Genomic DNA, 20407 nt, shown 5'->3' on the forward strand with positions numbered 1-20407 from the left:
TTTTTAATTTTATTCCTACTTACAGTTTACCATACCTACCTCTTCTCTTATCAGTGTTAATATGTTTTTACATACTACACTGGTGAGAGAAGTTACTCTGGGTAATTCTGTAATGACTTGCCCCTCTAGTTACCAGTAGAACACCTGGTTTCCATGATAACTTAATCCAGGAAGAGATTGCTTCCATGTGCAAGTTCTGTGTTCTGGCTGTAATGTCTCGTACAGCTTGCCTATGTGGATCTTGAATTTATGTGACATGCCTGGACTTCTGATTGTTCTATTGCTGGCATTGAAATCCTACATGATTTGGGAAGCTGCACATGATGAGGTATGGTGGATCTTAACAGCTGTGGCATCACATACTGGAAGTCTGAATCATCCCATTTTGCCAAGCACTAGTTGGGTTTGTTTAAAAAGTGAATTCATCACAGTGGTGAATTTATATGGGGGACAAAGAATAAAAGCTAAAGATGGCATGTAGTCAATTTCCCTGTGATTGTGGCATGGACCCTGCAGTCAGTATAGATTGGAAAGGACCCTTGCTCTGCAATTACCTCTGTTGCTGCTCTTGAAATCAAAGAAAGGCTAGCTTGGGGGGTGGGGCAGCTCCCTTGTTTGGTGCTTAAGTATTCATTGGCAATTGCCTTCATTGTTCCCCACTTTATTAGCTTTCACCAAGTAGTTCAGCTTTTACTAAGGGCAGTGGGGTTTATGGCAGCAATATTTCTCATAGTGTCAGAGATAAAATATCCAGCTAATAACAGACTCTCTGGTAATGTAAATCGCAGAAGAAAAGCAATCTCATTTTGAAGAAGTCCTGCCTGGGAATGTTAAGTCTCCCGTTCAAAAGAAGCAGCCTGCAAAATCCACAACACTTTATGTTTACTAACAAGATAAATCATTTGTCTTAAGTGACAGGAGGCAAAGGAGATCTAATTCCAGCCCCTTCCATTTCCGTTTCTTCCTGAGAGCTGCTGAATCCCCACGACTCCACTCAATTCCATAAACGTAGTGGGTGTTCAGTACCTTTCTTGCCAGAGATCAAGTAGTCTGGCTTAGTCCATCTTCCCTGATGAGGAAAGAGGAATGGTGAGGAATTATATAGCACATAGGAAAGAAGACTGATTTTGGGCTGTAGGCAATGGACATATTTGCATGACATTATTGTATTATATCTGTTTTATACTAGTTCAGCTGTCCTGGATTCCACCAAAGAATCCCTAGAATGCTAGTTTAGTGAGAATGCTAAGAATTCTGTTTCAACAGTCTTGAGACTGTGATGAATGGAGAAACATCAACATAACTTAACCCACATGATCTTTACTTAAGGTTTTTTGTTTGGTTTGTGTGTGAGTGTGTGTGTGTGTGTATGTGTGTGTGTATACCTAATTATATATACCAGCCTTTCTCAACCTTGGGTGCCTATAAGTTGTTGGACTACAACTCCCATTATCCCTGACTGCTGGCCCTTCTCACTAGGGATAATGGGAGTTGTAGTCCAACTACTTCTGGGGATCCAAGGTTGAGACAGACTGGTATAGACAGTAGACGTGGTAAATATAACTGCTTCACAGATGAGCTTGTTTGCATAGTAAGGGGATGCCACACATAGAAAACCCCACAGACCATCGTTGGCCAGACTTGGGTCTCCAGTTGTTTTGGGACTGCAATTACATCATCCCTGACCCCTGGTCCTGTTAGCTAGGGATGATGGGAGTTGTAGTCCAAAAACAGCTGGAGACCCAAGTCTGGCCAACACTGCCACAGACCTTACCATGTTTAAAATATTTCTGTGAATCCACACTTAACACTATTGTAGATTGGCATTTAGGCTTCCCAAGGACGAAAGCATGATTTGACTTAATGATTTGTTTACCATGTTAATTTGTATTCGTTTTGCTCCAAGCTGTTTCTTGCACAATGCCATCGATTGTTTACAATAATGTTATCAGTGCCTATGACATTACTGAATCCAAGCCATGCATGCTTCTTGATGGAGTGGGGTGGGGAAAGCATGGAATTGGGACAAAGTCCAACATGCCCAAGTGCTCTTTGAATGAGAGGAATGGAACTACTCCAAAGCTTGCCCAGTTTCAATGAATCCCAAGTATGCTTCACTGTCTCTGGATTGCAGCCATTGTGTTCAATATTAAAAAGTGGTGTTAGCGTTCAGACAAAGGGAACTATTGCCTTCATTAAATATTCTTCAAAAAAACCCACCCTGTATTGAAATTCTGTCATATTTATTTTAATTGGTGAACTAATTGATTAATTGGTTAAGAAAGCAAGGTATTTAATCACCTAAGATTAGAGCAACCAGACAGCCCTGCCGTTGCCTGTGGAATGCATGCAGGAGCTCTGTTGCTGAAGAAATAGATTCATTTTGCAGCTTGCTTATTGGTTGCTTGGAATGACATGCTAAGAAATTGATCCGCTGTTTGGGGTTAGTTGTTTGGGGATGTGGGACAGGAGAAATCTCAAGAGGTTTCTAAAACAAAGCCAGTTGGAAGCAACTGGAGGCAGTAGCCCTTTTTTTTTTGTAAACAAAACAAAACAGTTTAGTCATGAAACATCAAGCATTCACAATGCACTGGTTGCACTGGTAGGACAAGAACCAAGGTCTTTTCTGGCAGCTGAGTTGATTGATGACCTGGGAGACTGCATATAGCATAAGTAGTAATGTGATACAGGGTGCCCATTATAGGCAATTACAATTTGAATAAGTTATCGGCTGAAGGAGGAAAAGGACCGGAGAGCTGTTTTATTAACCCCCTGATGTTATGCTCACGGCATTTTTTTATTTTATTTTTTGCTTGGGGGTGGGTGGGAGTTTATGAGTTGATGTGAATTACGATCACAGTGACAAATGCTGATGCCCTGAGAATTCCTGATCATAACCTCACTAGCAGACAGTATTTTATCAGCACAGTTCAAAGCAGCCGTCCATATATTTTCCCAAACTGAGGGATCAAGCAAGATGGTGTCTTGGAAACACTTTGAATTTACTTATGTGCCAGACTGAAACACCGCTGTATTAGGATTTTGCCTTAATTCAACAGAGGTGTTCAAGTGTTTTACAAAGTGCTTAACGCATTTCACAAATTAGTGAACTGCAGCAACTTCTTTAGGAAAGTGAAGCAGCTGTTGTTACACAACTGTTGGCAATAAAGAGCTAATATAAATACTCTTCCATGCTACACTGAACCTGCTAAAGGAATGCGGGAAGACAGTTGGGTTATGTGAAGTGGCGGAGTTGTCACAGTGAATTGCTCCTGTTTTCTTGAAAGTGCTGGGTGATCTTATTTAGTTCTTACAGACTCTGTTAATTTTGCTCATCCTCAACCTCTCCCTATGTATATTGATGTGCGACCTCAGCCCACTTGATTCACTGGGTGAGAGGGCCTGCTGCCTACCCAGGTGTGTGCCAAGTAAAGCCACTTTCCCCTTGCAAGACAAAATGCCACTTTAAATGTGTTTTCACTGAGTTCCTGTGTGGTATAGGACTGGGGAATCTCCAATGCAATTCCCTGCTCAGCTCCAAAGCTCATTGGGTACAGGTACTTCTCCTGAGATCTTTTGGGGGAGGGCAAGAGGTGAGATGCGGAGGAAAGGCTGGGAATATGCCTGTTCTTCCCTAGCTTTCTAACCAGATCTCACCCTTGGGGTCCCTTCCAACTCTGTTTCTTCAGTTCTATGGTTCTGACAGAATACAACATGGCTGTTTAGCAACTAAACACAAATTACCAGCCACAATAATGGTTGCCATGGCCCCTGCCATTGCAATACACTTGTCTTCCAGGAAATTTCACAATTAAGGAAATTTGAACTGACTGTGAAGTGAACGAGTTCATTTTGTAAAGGGGGGGATGTGAATTTGAAATACTTTTGGACGCATTGAACTAGAACTAGTTCCCTTTTAAACTGAAGTTTCCAAGCTCTGCAAAAAGCACAATTTCTTTTGTCTTGTCGCTTATGTCCTACCTTTCAATGTACAGGGAAGTTTCTACAGTTTACATAAACTGGCCTCAATTTTATCACTTTGAAGTTTTCTGGATGGACATTCTGTCAGAGTGTGTGTGTCAATTCTCTTGTGGGTGATGGATTTCTTACACTGAATGACTGGTTGTGAGAATATCTTTCAGATACTGAGAAAGTACTTCAAAGTCTTTGCACAAATAGTGATACAAAAATGTAATATGTTGTTTCATTGGTCATATGGCCTAATTAAGACTGTGAATTTGGCCATTTTATCCATGGGTAGACCATAAAATGTTGTCACCAGCCAGCATCCAAGTGCAAGTTAATTCAGTTTTTAAAAATGCTAATGATCACTATTGATGCATTAAGAGCCAATCAGGGACCACATGCCAGGAATGAGTTTACCATATGGTGCCTCTGGAAGCTAATATTGATTCTCATTTATTTTAAAATGATTACAAACATTGCAGGTGTTTCGTAATAATATCTATTGTCTAATTAGAACATGCATGAAATGAGCTTATTCTGATTGCTAACAAATATTGATTTGAACAACCAAGTCTGCCTTATATGAATGATGAGAGTTTGTCAACCAGGATAATGTGTTCTTGTTGGAAACACTTTGCTAATTGAGTAATTGGGGGTAGATGTTGGGCCAGGGGCTCCAGTAGAACTGAAGCAAATTTGTTCCCAGAAATTCCCCTTAAATTCCCCTTTTGTGTATTTCCCCAGATAGCGTTTTGTTGTCTTGAATATTTTCCAAGCGTTGGAGATCTGCTTTTGACATCAAATCATGTTTGGTTTTTCCAGTTATCTTCATCAGCATTTTGCAGGATTTGAAAGCCAGCATACAATGGTATTTTAGTGTACAACATGGCTGAGAGTGAACCCACAGTGCTATATCACAGTGAAAGGACTTCTGTGTGTCTCCAAGGAGCATTGTTCGGTGGAGAGAATCCTGAGCCATGTCCTTGGGTGCACTTTCAATTCACACAGGGCAGTATTGGAGCTCACCATTCCTCATTGAGAATCAAGTGTGCTTTTGAACACATCCAAGATGCTTCTGTTATTATCAACAGTATTATTACTGCATTCATGAACTGCTTCTCATGAGGCATTTTGAAGTGATTCCACAATTCAGTAAACACATAGATAAACAATTGCTTATGTAAAAACAGTTAAAAATGGTTACTATATTAAAATATTTATGAAATAATAATAATAATAATAATAATAATAATAATAATAATAATAATAGAAAATTTCAAATCTAATGCAAATACTGATTGAAGTAAAAATCTCCACCTTGCAGGCTTGTTGAAAGGGAAGAGTCTTCAACAAGTTCTGAAAAAACGAGAGAGAGGATATGATATGGTATCTTCAGAATTCCCTCTCCATCAGAGTGCAGTGATTGACTGGGTATATAAGAGGTGAGACAATCTTTTAGGTTAGAGGTTTTCAACCTTTTTTGAGTCCACGGCTCCCCTGACCACCTGCGTTCTTTCTGTGGCACTCCTTGGGACTTGTCTAGGCAGCCCTTCTGCCACCCCTGGTCTCGGGGCTGCCCCCCACCCCACCCCAAAGAGAGGTGCCTCCTCTCACCGGCCCACAGGGGCCTGGGAAGAAGATGCCCCAGCCTTAGTGGCCCAACGGAGACTGGCCAAAGGTGAAAGTGAGGCCAGCTCATCTTGGGAGGCAGCAATGGTAACAGCGGGCATTGCCAGGCCTGCAAAGCAGAAAGGCTCCCCTTCAGCACTGGACCATCAGCTCCAAGGCAGGCCTTGCACAAGAAAGGCCAGCACAGTGCCGGCCTGCCTGCCCAACCTCCAACTTGTCTGCCCATTCCCAACAGCAAGGGCTGGCTGACTGGCTGGCTGAGTTCTCTTGCCCACATGCTTGCTTACTCCAAGACCACCTCAGCTCTTGGCAACCAGCACTCCCTGGCCAGCACCATTCACCTTCAGAGCTTTTAGCCAGGGCTGCTGCAACAAACAGCTGTGCAAACCTTTGGGAGGCAGAGGTGGGCATCAGAAGAGGGAGGGAAGGAAAGAGGGACAGAGGCCAGCGTTGCCTGCTGCACCCCTGACTATCATTCAAGGCACCCCAGGGTGCCACGGCAGACTAATTGAAGACCACTGTTTTAGGTATTCTGCCCCCACACTGTGTAAAGTTATGGATATCAGTACCAGCACTCTGAACTTTGTGTGCTGTAGAGAAAGATGATTATTGGGCAGTGAGCATGTTTTTTTCGGTGCTCTTCTCATCAAGGAAGCATTGATAAGCTCCCAAAGAACCCAGGACTCTGGGGTATAGTTGGAAGACTGGGATACCATATCAATTATCCTTTAATAAGACAACTTGGCTTACAGTGCCTGTACTCTTTAGAACATATTTTGAAAGAAACAACATTGAAACACTTCATTCAATATGGCATTGCAGACTTAGGCGTTTGGATGCTTCCAGGTCCAGCCATGGATCACGGTTGTCTCTTAACAACTAGGAAAGGGAGGAATTGAGCTTTGTTCTCAAGATTTTGAAGAACAGAAGGATCATTATGTTGATGGGAGAAAATGTTCAAAATAACCTATCTGATCACATGCTGTCAAATATGGTCAGAGTGAAATTGGCAAGCAACAAAACCTCTCCCTTATTTATGATGAGACAATGCCTCTCTAGTAAAAAGGAGATTTGAAAATCACTGCCATAATAATTGTATCCAGAAGTGTGAGCAGGAAGGAGAACATGATTTTGATAGTCTTGGAATCATGTAGTCATGAGCCCAGAAGCTGAAATGAGCCTAGTGGCTCAGGTGTTGGTTGTTGTTGTTGTGCGTTTTTTTTTAAAGCAGTCTGTAAAGTTAGATATCAAGCCACAGCAGAAACTCTGATCTGGCAGTTCAGTGAGGCAGAGGAATTCTCAGGTCCAGGCTGTGCATAGACAAGCCCAGAAACAACTCTGTTAGACATGATGCCAGGTCTGGTATCACTGAACAGATTAACCATGGTGGGACTCTTCTTGCCAAGCAATCTGGATGAGAATAGGAGCCATAGTCAAAGGTGGCACCTTTTAAAGTTAACAAGAACACTGGAGACCAGGCAAAACAAGCAGGTCACTTTCATTTCAGAAACCAAATCATAGAGTAGAAGAAGCAGCCAACGAAATGAAGATTATGTCAATGACATCAGTGCAGATATTGCACATGTATCCATGTTACTTGTTATGATAATTTAAATTAAACCCATTGCCCGAGACACAAACCTCAGGTAGTATGGTGGTCTGAATTCTGACTGCTTTTCCTTTGGAACTCAGACCTTAAAGACTTTGGCTCACACATTACAGTTTAGGTCCATTCCTAAAGTTTTTATACATTTTAAAATGTCCAGTGTGGATATGACAAACAGCTGTTGGAAACATGTGGATTAAACAGATGCACTCATCAGCCAGGATCCCTGTGTGTGTGTATTTGTGTGTGTATATCTATCTTTCTTTCTTTCTTCTTTGGCGATCACTCATAGCTGAGTAAAATTGTCTTCCATAAACACGGTTTTAACAAACAGTCCATAAGTGATTGTGGAGGCCAGTTCTGGATCCACACGTCCTTCCACAGTGGGGACATTGGTTTCCGGGCAGGAGTTGATCACAGTGTGGATTTGCCTAGTGTGCCTTCCTCTTAGCACATTTCTCCCTTGCGTCCTGAGTTCGAGAGTCTTCAAAGCCCATGACACCTTTGGTAAAGGCTGTTCTCCAATTGGATCACTCACAGGCAAGTGTTCCCCAATTGTTGGTGTTTATACTACATTTTAAAAATTTGCCTTGAGACAGTCTTTAAACGTCTTTTGTTGACCACCAGCATTACACTTTCCATTTTTAAGTTCGGAATAGAGTAGTTGCTTTGGAAGACGATAATCAGGCATTCACACGATGTGAAGTGTGCATGCACACGAAAGCTTATACCTAGAACAAACTTGGTCTCTAAGGTGCTACTGGACAATTTTTTAATTGATTTTGACTGCTTCAACAAGGGTGATCTTTGCTTGTTCCAGTACACTGGTATTACTTCGCCTGTCTTCCCAAGTGATGTGTAAAAATTTTCAGAGACACCATTTGTGTCTCCGAACAGAATGTGTATATAGGCTGGACTCCTAACCCTAATTGCATGGGAATAAGCCCCATTGACTTACTTCTGAGTAGGCAATGTGTGCTACACATTGCTATCTCATAATGTAGGTTTCTCATCTATGTAATTGGAAAGTGAACTTTGTCATAGAGCTATCTAAAAAAAGAGGAGGCTGACTTACCTCTTCCAAATATCACTACCGAGCACCCTCCATTGCTTTGACTTCATTGGAAGTCTGATGGAGGACTTATGGGTTTTAGGTCTCTGTTCTGCACAGCAAGTAATTCTAATAGCATATTTCCTCTTTTCTTCCTTGCTCACTGGCTCAGATATGAATTCCCGACTTTCTCCTCTTAACTTCTTCCTTGGTTTCATGCACCTGGTCTGCGTTCATGTTCCCTAAATCTTTTTCCAGGTGGCAACTCATTCCTTGGGGTAATCAATATCCTGCTCTGCTGGAACACTGTTACCAGGGAAACCTCTGCAGGCTGTCGCCCAGGACCTCATTGAGATGCATCAGCCACAGCAGGGCCTTTCTGAGGGCAAAATGGTCTTGGCATGGGCAGTTTGGCAGTAAGGCCTGAGCTGAGCTCTCAGATGGAGTCCACATCATTAAATATTGTTGGCTTCCATTAGGCACCAGTTTGATAACCAGAGACATTTTCACACACTCAGCAAAAAGAAAAAGTGGAAATTGGTGTCAGGGGTGGCATATCTTTTATGAAAGAGACTCGGTTGGATGGAGAGGCCAATAAATATGTTAATATATTGTCCTGATCCATGGTGCTTATGGTTCACTTTGTTTACTGGGGTTTCTGTCTATGGAACATGGCCAATATATGGGAATGCTAAAAGTTTCAGGATTTCTCAAAGTCTCTGTTAAAGATTCTTGAGTAGCAGTAGAAGTAATTGGGAAGAAGGGTTGATTGTTAAAGCACTCTGGGAAATGTAGTTTTGGGAAGGGAATAGGGGGTCATCTAATAATTCTTAGCCCCCTTAACAAACTGCAGTTCACAGGAGTCTTGGTTGGGGGAGAGTCATGACTGTATTAAGTGGCATGATGCTGCTTTAAATGTATACTGCAAATGGGGCCTCAGAGTAAACATATTTATTTATTAATTAAATGTGTATACCACCCTTCAGCCATAGTTCTCAATGCTGTTCACAGCATCAAAAATACAATATAAAAACAAAAATACATAATGAAAACAAGAACAAAACAAACTGCCCTCCCTTAGATCTGCCATTCATCCAAAAATGGATTTCAGAGTAGTATATGAAAGGTTTTTAAATCTACAAATACAGTATAAAACATAACCAACAATGCAGTAAAATTAAGAGGAACAAAGCCATTCAACCAGTTTATAAAGGGTCCTTTGCTAGTTGGATTAGTAATCTAATTTGGAATAGGTACCACTTTGGTGGAATGGTGAAAGTATCAGTCTAGGACTTTGGAAACTCACCTTCAAATCCCCACTGGGTATAGTCATTCTCGCCCTCTGTCTAACCTGGGGATGGTCCATGTGGTGTAGTGGTTAGAATGTTGGACTAGGACCTGAGAGCCCAGGGTTCAAATCCCCGCTCAGCCATGGAGCTTGTTGGGTAACCATGAACCACTCACTATTTCTCAGCCTAACTTACCTCACAGTAATGGAGAGGGGGAGAATAACTGTGCCATCTTGAGCTTTTCTTTTAGGAAAAGGAGGGTATAAATGTAATAATAATCATGCTGCTTAAGAGGACTCTTTTGAGAATAAAATAGGTATATGTATGTGTGTGTATGTGTGTGACCATGTATGCTGCCCTAAGTTCCTTGGAGGAAGGGTAGAAAATAAATTCAATGGTTAATCAATCAATAAGGCATCTTCCACCTGTGGTGGAATCTGATAATATTTCCCTCAAACCATCTGCTTTGCCTTCAGCAATACTTGTGGGGAATAAACTGCATTTGTTGCATGTGTACATAAGCAGATCCCTAGTGACCCTTTTGGGAAGATCAAATTCACTGTTTACAGAGAGTGAAAGCTCATCAAATGTGTTGCTGGCCTTTGCCACTCCGTCAATATACGGGAGCAAGAGACTCGCGGCCTGTTTCTTGCTGCTTGATTATGCACACTCATGACTGAGTGGGCCTGCTTAACAGAGCAGAAGAACTTGAGAGGAGCCCACCTCTGGACCTGCCTCATTTTCCTCTTGACCAACTGTTGTCAGGGGGAAAAGAGGTTAGCAGAGAGTGTTTGATTAGATACAGGTCTGACTCTTTCCTTTAAGAGGGAGTTCATGTTAACGCTTAATTGGAAGCAACTGACTTTGACCATAGGGGGTTCACTGGTTATGTTGTTCTGCCACCTGCTTTTATTGTCTGAGGTTCCTGCCGTGTGGCTTTTGCAGGAGAAACCCCTCTGGGGAGATGGGTTAATGTTGGAGGCTCAAAGATTTGAGAATGCTCAGATCACATTCTGCCAGCAAAAATTTCTTTCCCCACCCCCCACCCGCTTTTTCTTGGGAGGGAAAAGAGGCTTACAGGAAGGGACAGATTTCTTCTTTGCGACACATCACACAGAGCCTTGTTAATGAATTCTGCCTGGATGGAAATGTCCTTGTTGATGTGATTTTTCTGGCTGATCAACTGTGTTTGCTGAAGAATGCCCTTTCTTCTGTGTTTGTATGGTTCCTACTAATTACAAAACACTTTTTTAAAAGAGAGGAGGCATTTTGCTGAGTGCATCAAGCTTGACTATTTTAGTGAATGAAAGTTATTAATGTCCTTGCATGAAAGGAGGGAATTGGAGTTGGGGGTGGTGTAATTCCCCAAAGTTTCCTGGCCCTGTTTGAAACTCCCATCGTTCCAGGCAGATTTTGCAACAGGGAATTTCATTAGTGTGAGCAGTTTCTGAGCACTGGGCCTAAGATTTCAGATTTTAACTGCAGAGTGGAAGGAAAGGAGGACCTTTTTTTGCCTCCCCACTTCCAGCTACTCTCTGAAGACTGGAGAAGAGACCCTCTTTAGAATATTTGGGCAGGGGAAGGACTAGACTATGTGAAAAAAGAACATAATATTTTAGCTACAGTTCATTCATTTTCAGCTTTATGTTCTAGTTATAAAAAAGCACGCAGTGGAACGGTCTCCTTGGGAGGTTGTGGACTCACCTTCCTTGGAGGTTTTTAAGCAGAGGTTGGATGGCCGTGTATCATAGATGCTTTACTTGACTTTCCTACATTGCAGGTTACTCTAGAACAGTGGTGGCCAAACTCGGCCCTACAGATGTTTTGGGACTACAGTTCCCATCATCCCTGACCACTGACTGTTAGCTAGGGATGATGGGAGTTGTAGTCCCAAAACATCTGGAGGGCCGAGTTTGGCCTCCACTGCTCTAGAAGGATGACCTTTGAGCTCCCTTCCAGCTCTAAGATTCTAAATTCCTTCTTTCACTTTCCCTCCTATTCTGCAGCCTTCCTACCTGTGCATATATATGCTACTGTATCTCTAACACAAATAGACTCTTAAGAGCAAATCTGCCAGTTACTTTATTCACTTAGAGCAGGTTAAGTGATGGATGCTGTGCATATGTAGGTGTTTGCTTGTTAATAAAATACCTGTTCTAAATTACTACATTGCATCTTCAACTTCATGTAGAAGACAACTCATGGTGCCAGGAGTGAAATAATATATAAATATCTCTCTCACATAGGAGGCAGCTGAGGAGTGGAACAGGGAGAGGTCTGAGTAAAGCAGGAATGGAGATACACTGAGAAGAAAAAGGGGGCAGTTTCAAACAACAGCATATATTTGAGTAAAGCAGGAATGGATGACATTTTCACTATTGGATTGGGGTTTTTTTGGGGGGTGGCAAGCATCAAGATTGAAGGTGTTTCCTCAGGCTGCCTGCAACTGTGTCTCATTCAGCAGCAAGCTGCATTCTCCACACCAAGTTCCAGACTACAGCAGGTTTGCAACTGTCATCACAGTTCACAGGGCTGATTACATTTACTCAGCCTTTTCTCCTTAACAGGAGAGCAAAGTTAATTCTAATGGAATTAAAGGTGCTGTTAGAAAGGGAAATACATTTAATACATAATGCATAGTGAAATTATAGGGCATGCTGCCACGGGACATCATTTCCAAGGCTAAGATTACCCTGGGATTCAAAAAAAGTTAATCTGTGCCAGTGTCTCAGAATGGCACTCATCATGTTTGTATTAAGGTAATTTTTGTTGAGCAGGGAGTGTAGTGTATCAAAAGAGTTGGAGGGCATAGCCAGACTGAAGGTGTCTCTTTGAGCATTGTTTCTAAAACATTAACTGGCTAAAGCAGATCTTGTGTTAAGTAGCTTTCTGGTTCTGGATTAAATATTCACAGTGCACTACATCACTACACAGAAATAATTCCCACTCTGTTCTGTGGGAATTACTCTAAAAAAGTAAGCATGCATATGATTTCAGCCTCAGTTTGGTTTAATCTTTCTCCTGTTCTCTTTATTTATATCCTAATCACAGCCCATCCATTGGAAAACATACAGAGAAGGACAACTGAAGTGATCAATGGGTTGAGTCACCTTCCCTTTGGGGACATTCTTGTATTTTGTGTTTTAGTTTCGGTAGAGACAAACAGACACACACAGCTGTGCTTACTTTGGAGAAAGTGGGTGGGGAAACTCAGACCTGGGAACCAAGTGTGGCCCTCCAGGCCTATCTATTCGGTGCTGGGAACTCTCCTTAGTCCATGCCTACTACTCAAGTGACATGCCTTGTTATAACCCCTGGCTTGAAATTCAGGGAAGCAGAGTTTTGCTTAATATTATGAGACACTTCCTAAGAGTATGAGCTGTTTAGATAATGTGGAGGCAGGTGGGCTTTCATTCATTGAAGGTATTTAAGCAGAGGCTGGATAACAACCTGCCAGGAATGAACTCTTAGATATAGCACTGACCATGGTATGCTTCCAACTCTGATTTTATAAAAGTGCCACAATATTGGTGGAGATTTCATAAAGTTAGAGAAAGCCCTTCAATACAAAAATTATAACGACAAGCAGTGACAGCGAAGGAAATGTAGGTTCCATGTACTCCCCCTCACCTCTTTTAAATCAGTGCTGAAGCTTTTTCTTCCTAAGGGTAATGAGTACCACTTCCCTCTGTCTGGGAACAGCAGACACATTTTGGTTAGTTTTAAATTCAGAGAAAAAGACAATGGAAATCTTTCCAGATGGGGACAAAATGATTGGGTTACCTCTTTGTATGTTGAACCCAACAGCTTGGACCATTAATGGGGGCTAAACTTCCATTGTGCTGCTGCGTGGAAGCTCAGGAGATGTCTGTTGATAAATGTCATTTGAAGGCGGATCCAGATTCTTTTCTCCCCCCTTTTTTTTAAAAAAGGAGAAAAAGTTGTGCGGCAGAAAGGAGCTATAAGGGAGTCTTACGTGAGATAGGAGCCCTGGTTCCCTGCAGAGCTGTATAAATGACAAACGATAAGGGGGCAAGGATTGGGCCACCCGCCTCTGCTCAATTGCTGTGTGGAAAAACTAAAGAAAACAAGCTCACCGTCTATGATAAGATCAAGCTTGGCGGCTTGCAGAGCTAGGACAATGTTTATAGGATTTAGAGGGGGGAAATTGGTTTTTGAAGCGTTTCTTAAATAAAATGGAATCTAGGGATGGCATGATTTAACTCCTATGGTAAATAAGAGGGCTTCTTTTCCAGGGCTGGCTATTGAGACTTACGTGTCTATGGCCAGCTTGGAGCTAGAGGGCTGTAGGAGGTTCTTTTCTGTGTTCCTTCCCTGGGTCACTTTGGAATATGTTGCGTAAGTAGCAGTAGCGAACACAAAAGGCTTTCTGGATCTTGCTCTTCCTCAGTTCTCCTGGTTCATTCCTCCCTATCCAGATCCATTGCTTTTTGCTGCCCACAAGTCTTCTGTTTCCTCAAATGACTCTCTGTTCTTTCTTCCTTGCCGCTGCATATACTTGGAGCTGCCTCCCATAATATATATAGGACTAGCAGCCTCATACCCAGCATTGCCAGGGAGTTTTAAGAAACCCACAAATTTAAATCAGTGGTTTAAGTCAGTGCAGTTTTGAATGGTTGAGACTGCAATTTTGATTCAAAACAACGTCCAGTTGTATCCAAGTGAAGTCAAAAGCCTGTTCCTTGATCTCGGGTAACCCCTTTCCAGTATGATATGTTCCAGCTTTCTTGGTTACCAGAGACCCTTGTAAATTCCAACACACTGGTTCTATTCCCTCCAGTAATAACCTACTATCCAAATTATAATTGTTGCCAAATGTGTTTTGGTTGATATCCTTTAATAGGTACACATGGTTCCATTGTGACATGATATATGTTTAGCACTTTTTTAAATAAGAAAACTGCTTCAGAAGTTAGGGCACGTCAGCCAATTGCAGAGCACTTAGATGTAACATACAGTCACTGAAGAAGTGCTCTCTGCAATATGTAGTATGGGATGAACTGAGACAAGTGCTCAGGGGTTAATCTGTGGTGTGAGATGAGGGGTGTTACAAATGTCAGTGTCCCTGTATTATTTATTACTTCTGTGTAGGTTATTTGTAAAAAGATATAACAGGTCAAAATGGCTGCCTTTATAGATTGGGAGATATGGCTTCAACTTATTATTCATGGTAAAATTGCCATAGAAATATTAACTGCAATTCAAGGTATTTTTTTCTTTCCTGGTTTGCAATTGGAGAATATTCCCAATGGCTTTAAATTCCCAACCCGTCATTTTCCTGATTATAATACGGATGTGGATGCTCTCCACAAGTCAAAAGGGGTGCTGGAAGAAATATGAATTGACCTTATATACTGAGTCTTACCATCTGGCTCTGTGCTGACTACACTGACTGGCAGAAGTCTTTCCCAGTCCTGCCTGAAGATGCCAAGGATTGAACCTGAAATCTCCTGCATGCAACTCATGTACTCTGCAACTGAGCCATGGCCCTTCCTGAAATAGAACTGTCACTGAGGTAGAATAATGGCAGATTGTGACAGCCTGTGAACTGACTATTACATCATCAGAAGCCTCCAAGTGACTGCAGCAGCACTCATCAGAACTGAAGCTGACAACCAACTGTGGAGAGCCCCATCCAATCTTCTCAGTAATGATGCCTCTCTACTGCTTACTCACTCACCGACAAACACTGCTGCTTCTAACAGCGCAGAGGAAGAAGGAAGTTGCAGTAAATTCTTCTTCATCTCTGCCATTATATGAAGTTAGGTACTGCAGAGTGAATGAGCAAGCAAAAGGCAGAGACACAGTTACTGAGGGGGCTGAATGGTTGGCTTTTGTGGATGCCTGTAGTTGTTGGTTCTCATAGCTGCTGCCACTGCAGCCAGTCAGAAGCCTCTGTTCACAGCCAGCTATGTGAACTGGGTCTTAGCCTGTGCATTGTGGTGTAATCAATCTAGTGTCAGACTAGGAATAGGGATACTGGGATTCTCATCCTTGTTCAGCCATGAAGTTCACAGAGTAGCCTTGGTTCTGTCACTTTCTCACAGCCTAACCTCCTTTGTAGGGCTGCTGTGAAGACATGTACGCTCTCCTGAACTCCATGAAGGAAGGGTTGGATACAAATGTAATAAATACATAAGATGGAGAAGCCAGATCTACTTATTTTATGCTTGCTCTATAGTTGCAAAGGCAACTGAAACATTCACTCCCCCCACCTCAATTACTAGTATTTTTGGTCAATGCTCAATTAAAGGTGTCAAAAGAATTAGAGGAGTTGTTATGGCAACTGTATCTTCAAAATTGCCATTTTTTTTAAAAAAAGAAAAGCACACACCCCAAATGTTCTTTTTCCCTATAAGAATGCAGAAGAGTCTCTCTCTCCACACACATTACTTATTTCTTCATTTTGAAAGTGGCTAAGCTATGGAGGAGTTGCATTTACATGTCCTACTGAAATATAAAAGATGCCTCAGCAGGAATAATACTGAGACTATTAGTAATCCTGTCCGTTTCCAAGCAAAGGAGAAGGGGAAAAGAACTAAATGTATTCAAGGAAACAACATGACACACTCCCCCATGGCAGCAATTGTGATCCTTGTAAGGAACAAAGGAAAAGTACAATCTGAGGTGAAGGGAGGGTCATTTGCATTAGGGTGGTGTGGGTTCAAGACTTGCCCATTCTGGACAATAAATTCACATTATAAACCTAGTACTCAACCAGCAGGGGGACATTAGATTCACAGTGCTCCTGCCTTTCCATTGTCTATGAACCTTTCTCCACTTCATCATTTTGTCTACAGTCTGCCCAGTGGTTTCCGTAGACTGACATGCAATGCTGATATACTGATCACTACCTGTGCAAGACTGTAGTGGTGCTCATGTTGTGATTTCTTTTAAAAGATAGTTGTATTTAAAGATGCATTTAAAATACATTTTCTCTTAAACTATCACATTAAAATATGCAGCATTACTCATTTTAATATGTCCATTTGAGCCAAAAATTACATCAGAATATTTGGGAAATATGAAAGCTGGTGGATATCTGGGAGGTGCAGTTCAGGTCAATTCATAACCAGAATTTGAAGTATCCCTACCAAGAAGGTGACAGGATTTTAAAAAGGCATTGTTTTACTGTTTCTATGTTGGATTTTTATTGTTCGTACACCACTTAGGAACCACCCCTTTCCCCAAATTAAGTAGTTTACTGTAGAAAGAATTTTAAGTAAATAAACTTGCATTGAATTGCAAGAGAGGACAGGGTTGGAGATATGGAAGGCACACACAGACTTCCCATTCACCATTTCATTTGCAGAGCAGAGAGAGGAGGGAACTTCACAAGAAGGAATTCTGCAGGTATGAAATGCACATCAGTGATGATTTTGCACATCAGTTCAACCATTGGCAAAGTGAGGGTTAAAGTCTTGGATCAATAGTTCAAAATAACCTTTGAAAAACACTTTCAAATTGATTTTTTTATTACCCTTTTTTATCCATGTTTAAAATTACAAGAAATATAAGAATGGTAAGCAGGAAAAGCAATTTTCAGATGAAACACCATCCTCTGAAAAAAAATATCAAACATTTATAATCTGACTATGGATTTGTCAAGCAATGACTACTGTTTGTGTCTCCCTCCATCCTGATCTCTATCCATTCTCTGTCTCTGTCTCTCTTTTTGTGTGGAAGCCAATCCTAGATTTGCGTCAGAGATTTTGTGTGCATGAAATGAAAGTAATTATTTTACTTACTTCCATGGATCAGAAAAGGTGACAAGTAGGAGGAAGAACATGCTATGCTTCTAGTGCCTTAAAAGAAGTGAAAAGAATTGTGTCTACGCAGTCAAGAGCAACCCTGAACATTTTGTTGCTTTGGTTAGAGCAGGGGTTGGCAACTTGGTCCCTACCTTCCACTAGTGGGCGTTTCAGGATTCTAGGTGGGCAGCAGGGGCTTCTATGGCACAAGCTGACTCCTCCTTCCATTGAGCATTGGTGGGCGGTAAAGAAATTTTACCATCAAGAAAGATGCATGAGTGGGCGGGAGGTATAAAAAGGCTGACTATCCCTGGGTTAGAGTCTAGCTTACACCCATTGCATTGCATTCCCCAGTCTGCTTTGCTCTTCCTAATCACTTCTTGTCCTTTCCTTTCTTTAGGGAACCCTTAGACTATACTAAATCCCAGGCATTGTCTGATACTGGCGTTCCTAAATCTGCCTTTTGTGTTTTCCCCACAGAATTGTCAAATTAACAATCTGTGTAAAATGGAAACTACTCCTTGCTTTTCTATTATTGGCTTAATACAGAGATTTTCAAGTGTTCTTAGCAATCTCTTTATTTCTTGTGCACTTTTTAACTTAAATATAAAAACCTTAGCTTGAATATTTTGGAACCAGGTCCTGCTTAAAATCAAAATCCATTTTGATGCCTGATGCAGGTTGTAAGGATGTAAGAGAACTTTGTTTAGCCCACATTGTTACGTGAACCAATGTTATTCTCAGACTAATACACAGACTGGAACATAATTAATGCTTCAGATTTCACACTTCTCCAAATTTTGTGGTAAAGTGCTCTGTTCAAAAAATGCACCAGAATGAAAAGAGAGTGCCTTCTGGTGTGCTACATCCATACTGCAGATTGAAAAAGGCATTTCTGAGGACTAGTTCCTCCTCAGTTTCTGAACCTGATATAACATGTGCTGAGAAAATATACATATTTAAGACTTGCATATGTAAGTAACTTTCAGTTACTTGATAAGAAAAGTGACTAATAATTTTTTTAAAAAAATTAAATATATTGCTTTTGGTTGGCCTGTATTATTTTGTTACCCTAGATGTGGGCAATAATCAATCTAGCCAAGGTGGCAAAACATTAGTAGAAACTGCTTGTCACACTCAAATGAAGGGCAAGTGTCACTTTTTAGTGGCTTTATACCACATACAAATAAATGTGATGAAGCAAAGAAGCAGTGATCCTGCTCTGAGGTTTTTCAGAATAAACTCAGCTAAAATTAGGCAGTGGGTATAATGAGAGTGGAAGAAATATGTCTAAATTTGGGTGTAACTGAAGTTAGAACGAGATCCAGTCAAGAGAAAAAACAGGTATGGGAAAATAAATGTTTTAAGTTAGGAACTAAAACAGAAATTTGATAGTCTGAATCTTACAGCATCCATCATCATTGGATGTTCATGAGTTCTAGTATTATGAGAGGAGAAAAAACAAAACAAAACTTTTATTTATCCTCTTTCCCCAGTATTTCCAGGTAAATATATTTTTGTTCGTCCAGGCCTTTTAAATAATTTAACTTACGGTCTGTTTCTCTTACTTTTCAAATCTGAGTTTTATATGTGCTTTTGGTTTTTAATAGCTTGTATTGTTTTACATTGCATTTTAATTATTGTATTGGATCTGCGAGCCACCAAGATAATGTAAATAAAATGAAGTAAAATAATGGAAGGACAGCTTAATTAACCAAGGGAGGATTTGTCCTTCCTGTTCCCTGCTTGTAGGTTAACATTACTCTCTTATTGTGATGTCAATCAGTATAGGGAAAAAGAAGACCCACAGTTCAAGATGAGGCTGATGCAACTTTTGAAACATGTTAGCTGAAACCTGTGGAGGAGGTAGGTGGTTGAGTTACTAGAGGAAAAACAACAGCAGCTCATTAGGAGACTCTCCCGGCCGAATCACCGTCAACTTTCTCTTGGCAAAATCTCTTCCCTGCATGAATGGAACCAAGGCTGTGTGCTGAGGGAAGTGGGCTGCCTGATTTTTCTTGGCACTATGGTGTGACTCAGTTGACTAGATTGACTTAATTTGAGTCGAGACAGAGTTTATGTGAAGGAGAAACTTCTGTCTCCCACACTTTGTGCAAAGAAGCAGCAATGACACTCAGAGAGATGTTAATAATGGAAGAGCTCTTCTCAACTCTGGATTGTGAATGTACAGAGGGAATCCAGCACTGAGTTAAGAATGGATTTTCACTGCACACTTTTAGTCTCTCAAGGGACATTTTCACTAAGGGATTTTCCTTGCTATTTGGCCTTTTGATGCCGCTCGTCTTCATTTGAACTCATATAAAGCTAAGTCTTCGTAAAAGCTCTCAATGTGGGAATGAGAGCTGTTCTGGAGGCAGAGGCCATATGGTGTAGAAGACGAGGGTAGGATGCAAGTTGGAGTTATAGTGGTTGGCCAGATGTTTTTGCATTCTGGGTGCTGGTTTTGGACTAAGAAGTATTATTTCCCATTAGCGTTCTAAATGTAAGGTACAAATTTGGGAATTTGTAAACTACGGAACAGGAGAGAAAGGAAGGGAGGAAGAGAAGGAGAGTGGATATCAGGGATCAACCACATTGTTAGAGGCTTTGAAAATTTTTGTATGTGTTCAGTTCTAGGTGTAGATGTTCAAAACAAAATAATCACACAATTTCCCTGTATAACATGACTGTTGGCTACATGGGTATTCTTCTCCAGGGACAAAGGAAGTGAGAGCAGATTGTTTTAATGGAGTCCCAGAATATAGTCTTTGCACAGAGAAATTTACTTTGAGTTCAGGGTTCCTTAATCCCTAAACTATTGAGCAATTAAAATGTGGATCAGATACAAACATGGACTTAATGTAAGAGGTTTCCCTAGCAGCAGTTTTATTTACGTTATACTGGAACTAAATTCAATAAAGATAAATACAATGAAATATAAAGGTTGTGCCCAGAGTGTTCTTCTTGTTTAACATGCCCATTTCACTTTGGGCTTCACAGTCTCCCTAGCCTTCTTTGTGTTTTCCCTGTATATGCACTGCCATCTCCTGGAATTGTGGAGCTGGCTTTTTCATTTCCCCCCTCACTAAACTGC

At 41.2% G+C, this 20407-nt stretch overlaps 1 protein-coding gene and 1 long non-coding RNA gene across 29 annotated transcripts in view; one reads left to right on the plus strand and one right to left on the minus strand.

Annotated features, from left to right (window-relative positions):
• Positions 1-20407, plus strand: part of NRXN3 (neurexin 3) — a 1187696-nt gene that overhangs the window by 164435 nt on the left and 1002854 nt on the right. The window lies entirely within an intron of this gene.
• LOC310681502 lies at positions 946-12700 on the minus strand. Its single transcript, XR_014513358.1, has 3 exons — positions 11693-12700; positions 10620-10772; positions 946-1069 (listed from the first exon to the last, which is right to left on the minus strand). It is a non-coding gene; the product is annotated as an uncharacterized lncRNA (long non-coding RNA).

This window comes from Podarcis tiliguerta, assembly GCF_965153285.1.
Source record: "Podarcis tiliguerta genome assembly, chromosome: 1".
Classification (NCBI taxonomy): Eukaryota; Metazoa; Chordata; class Lepidosauria; order Squamata; family Lacertidae; genus Podarcis; species Podarcis tiliguerta.